At 35.8% G+C, this 4,572-nt stretch overlaps 1 long non-coding RNA gene across 1 annotated transcript; it reads left to right on the top strand.

Annotated features, from left to right (window-relative positions):
• Positions 1–2,795: 2,795 nt before the first annotated feature.
• Positions 2,796–3,987, top strand: LOC127164367 (uncharacterized). The gene is made up of 3 exons (XR_007827633.1): positions 2,796–2,922; positions 3,409–3,470; positions 3,923–3,987. It is a non-coding gene; the product is annotated as an uncharacterized LOC127164367 (long non-coding RNA).
• Positions 3,988–4,572: the final 585 nt, after the last annotated feature.

Genomic DNA, 4,572 nt, shown 5'->3' with positions numbered 1-4,572 from the left:
ACCAAAACTTGTAATGTTGTAAAATGAAATAAAAAGCTATTTTCAGATTCTCACAGTCGCATTTGTAAACACAACATTGAAACCCACACTTGGAGATTTTAAGCCTGATTTTGAGCCCAATTTGTACCTCTAAGTAATCAGGGGAAATAGCCAGATTTAAGGCTTGTTGCAAATTACTTTTTGTCCCCAAAAAAAAAATTAAAAAAAAATAGAATTTTCTCAATTGTGTGTTGTCATTCAGATTATTTTACTGCTCCTGATTACGTCAGAGCTGCAAGATCCCAAATCATAAATATCAAACATATTTGATATTTTTGACTCTTGATCATGCAGCCTCTGGTGTGATACCCATGATAGTTCCCCAGATCTCAATCCAGTCAGGTGTCTGTGGGATGTGCTGAACAAACAAGTTGGGAAATACACAATATTAGGAAGGTGGTCATAATGTTATGCCTGAATAATGTATATACATACACATACATATATACATTTACGTGTGTGTGTGTTTGTTGTTGTACATGAATTACACTGAATCATTAATCATGCGTTTCATTTACATCTGGAAGAGAATTTCATCTTCATTGCATTTTATCTACACTACATACTTCCTGTTTACATCATAGAGGAAACAAAACAAAATGTGACAAGGCTGAATCTATGCTTGACAAGCTCCTCTCATCTTCTCCACAGGTCTCTTCCTTTGTGACTGGTGATGTTGTTCTTGACCATCATATCAATAATGCTCTTGTTCCATTCAAAATAATCTTGATTGTCCACCCAGGGTTCCTACATCTTGGTTAACTTCAAATTCAAGGACCTTTCAAGGACTTTCCAGGTCCAATACCCTCAAATTCAATGACTTCATGTGGGGACACATTTCAAGTGAGAGAGCAAGGTTACATCATGTTACCTTGTAAGATACATTGTTACAGTTTCATGTCAGAGGGAATAATGTGTTTTTTTTTTCCACTTAAAACTTCTTGCACAAAATAAATTCAAGCACTTTGAAGGACCTGTATCTATATGTTTATTTTCAAAAACTTTGCAGGGCCTTGAATTTTTTTTTTTAGATTCACAAACTTTCAAGTATTTCAAGGACCCGTGGGAACCCTGGTCCACCTGAATGTTCTCAAACTTCAATTATGAATAATGTTTGGACATTTACATGTAAAGAACAGAAGTGGTCCCAGGAGGACTACAAATCAAAAATTATAGCACAATATTTATAAATATAAAATTGTTTTGACAAACTCTTTTTCAAAGACTCTTCTAAAAACTTTAGATCTGTTCCCTAGCTTCTATAAAGAGATCATGATTTCTCACGTAGTCTGAGTAACTGATTTCATTAGAAATTTGTCTTTACCTTCTACATATCGTTCCACTTCGCTCTAGTTCTTTTAGTGTCTTCTTACAGTTTCTCCTCTTGCTCTTTTCACTACACCAATGTTCTCCTCTCCACTCGTCTCTTCTTCCTCTCCTGCTTTTTATATCCACCTCCCTGCTCATCTCTGTCTACCTGTTCCACTCTTCTTCTTCTCTCCCTCATTACACTCCTTAGTCTACTCACTCCATCCCCTTTTAGACTTAAGACCTGTGTTTTGCCTATCACAGCTATGCAGATTTACCTAGCCTTATCGCCAAATGACTACAACCCCATTGACTCCCTCTGCCAATACATTGATGAAATTAACAGTTGGATGTGCCAAAATGTTCTTCAGTTAAACAAGCATAACTGCATATGGAAGCAAAGATGAAGTTCTCAAGGTGAATGTCAAAGCAGTAACTAAATCAGCATACTATCATCTCAAAAACACTGCAATAATTAGATGTTTCCAGTCAAGACTTGGAGATCCTTTATCACCAGTAGGATGGATTACTGTAATGGTTTCCTCACTGGCCTTTTCAAGAAGACCATTAGACAGCTGCAGATCATCGAAAACACTGCTGCCAGAATTCTGACTAGAACCAGAAAATCTGAGCATATTACACCAGTCCTCAGGTCCTTACACTGGCTTCCAGTTACATTTAGGATTGATTTTAAAGTATTATTACTCATTTACAAATCACTAAATGGCCTAGGACCTAAATACATCGCAGATATGCTCACTGAATGTAAGCCTAACAGACCACTCAGATCATTAGGATCAAGTAAGCTGGAAATACCAAGGGTTAACTCCAAACAAAAGGAATCTGCTTGTAGCTGTTATGCCACCAGCAGTTGAAACCAGCTTCTAGAAGAGATCAGATGTGCTAAATCAATAGCCATATTTAAATCTAGACTCAAAACACATCGGTTTAGCTGTGCATTTACCTAAGTAAATTACCACAGTGCTATGTCTAAACTGATTGCACAGTATTTTATGTAAAATAATTTTTATTCTTAATACAATCCACATCTACAGACAACTGTAGAAACATGAAAAAAAAATGCCTGCAAGCCCAGACAGCAAATTTCCTGAGGCCCAGATCAGTCCCATACATGACATTTTCATCTGGCCCACATACTGCATGGAATGATGGCACTTTGGCGGTCTGGTCTGGTTTTCCAGATTTGCAAGTATGGATAACTGCAGGCTGGAGCAATGGGCGTGCCGAAAGGTATGGGCGTGTCAAAGGAGCTTCTGCGTTGGCCAATCAGCGGTAACCATACTTTTACGAAACATGGTGGCGGTAACGCTTATATGCGGGAGCTTATTAGGACGTCGTCATAATATATAATTTTCTTTTGCATTGTATTTTCCAATTTTAGTACTTATTTAACTTGTTGGCAGACACGTTACTGTGAGACAAAGCAACAACTGTATTTGCATCGAAGCTTGTATTGATGTTCATTTTGTGCAACCAATGTTTTTAAAAGATGTGAAAGACACAAGATGTTTGGACATTTGCAGCGTCACAGACTTCGCGCAGTTCATCATGAACGTAAGTATATTTGATGATATCCACGTTAAGATAATTTGTTAATGTGATAAATAATAACGTGAACGGTGATGTTACATTTAAAATGTTATCATGATACGTACGTCAAACATAGTTTGTTTTGTTTATTTTACTATTTGTAATTGTGTCTGTTGTTCTGCTGTGTTATAGATTTATTTGTTTTATTGACAATGTGACAAATTCAGAAACATGACAGAAGACATACTAACAGAAAACAGAGGCAAACAACAAGCATAACAAAAAGAAATATACAAAAACAAAGAGAAATGTATAAATACATATAGAATGTGTAGTGCAAACATATTCCACAGCCTTTCGATATATGAGAGAGAAGAGTATGTAAAAATAGTAATAAAAATAATACTAAAATATATTTGTAATATATACTGTTACTTCTAATAATATTATCCAGTTGTAACATATTTTGTAGATAATTTTACTGTTGTTTGTATTATATTTTTATGACAGGTTGATGTTTTTGCAAAAGACTGCATTCTGTTTCCATCATGGAGCAAGTCACACTGGATGGTGTAAGTCATAATGTTTTTTTTTTGTTTTTTTTTTTTGCTATACAAGAATGGTCTAAGTGATGGCAGATACAATCAAGTGTACAGGTCTTTATATAAGTTCAGTAGTACATGTTCAGAAATACCAGGTGAACAGTTATTTTTCAAATGTTCTCAACTGCTGTCTGGTGGTTCTGTTCTAAATCATTCAGTGTTTTTCCTTTTCATTTTTTTTGTGTCTTTGTGGTTTATATGGGAATGATAAAGTCTGAAGTGTATTAAATGATATGTTGTCATTTCTGAAGTTGAAAATTTAAATGTGATATGCATATTTAAATGTAATATTCCTAATAATTTGAATAACAGAGACAAAAACTCTTTCCCTTAAAACACATACTGTAGTACTGTTACTATTTAAGATTCATTTACAGTTACCTAATGTTGCTGACCCTTGTGTTTTTGGGTACATTTAATAGGAGGGTTGCTCAGACCATTTTTCCTAGACATTGGACGGAGTTATCCTGTAAAGATCTTCCAGTAAGTTTTTGATTACTCACATGTTATTTGGCATATCATTCAATAACATTGTATTTATTTATTTATTGCTTGCCTGTGAACATTACCCAGGGCATTTCAATGCAGCGGTTCTCCATTAACTGTTGTCTTTGTGCACCTGGTGAGTTTATATGAAATTTACACCGACAATCACATCAGTTCTATTAAATTATATTAACTTAAAGTGATGACATTTAGCACTTTGTAAATCTCTCTCCCTCTCTCTCTCTTTTTTTTTTTTTTTTTTTTTTTTTTTTTAAGGTCTCCTTCAAGGCACAAAAATGTTGAAGGTTTGGGCAATCGTGGCCTAATTGTTAGAGAGTCAGACTTTTAACCCAAAGATCACAGGTTTGAGTCTTGGTACCGGCAGGGATAGTAGGTGGAGGGAGTGAATGTACAGTGCTCTCTTCCACCTTCAATACCACGACTGAGGTGAGACCCTTGAGCACTGAACCCCCAACTGCTCCCCAGGCACTGCAGCAAAAAAAAACAACAACTGCCCACTGCTCTGGGTGTGTGTTCACTACTCACTGCTTTATGTGTGAGCGCTTGGATGGGTTAAATGCAAAGC

Source organism: Labeo rohita, chromosome 4 (genome assembly GCF_022985175.1).
Source record: "Labeo rohita strain BAU-BD-2019 chromosome 4, IGBB_LRoh.1.0, whole genome shotgun sequence".
NCBI classification, from domain to species: Eukaryota; Metazoa; Chordata; class Actinopteri; order Cypriniformes; family Cyprinidae; genus Labeo; species Labeo rohita.
The sequence above is the reverse complement of the archived record's forward strand: the minus strand, read 5'-3'. Positions and strand labels throughout refer to the sequence as shown.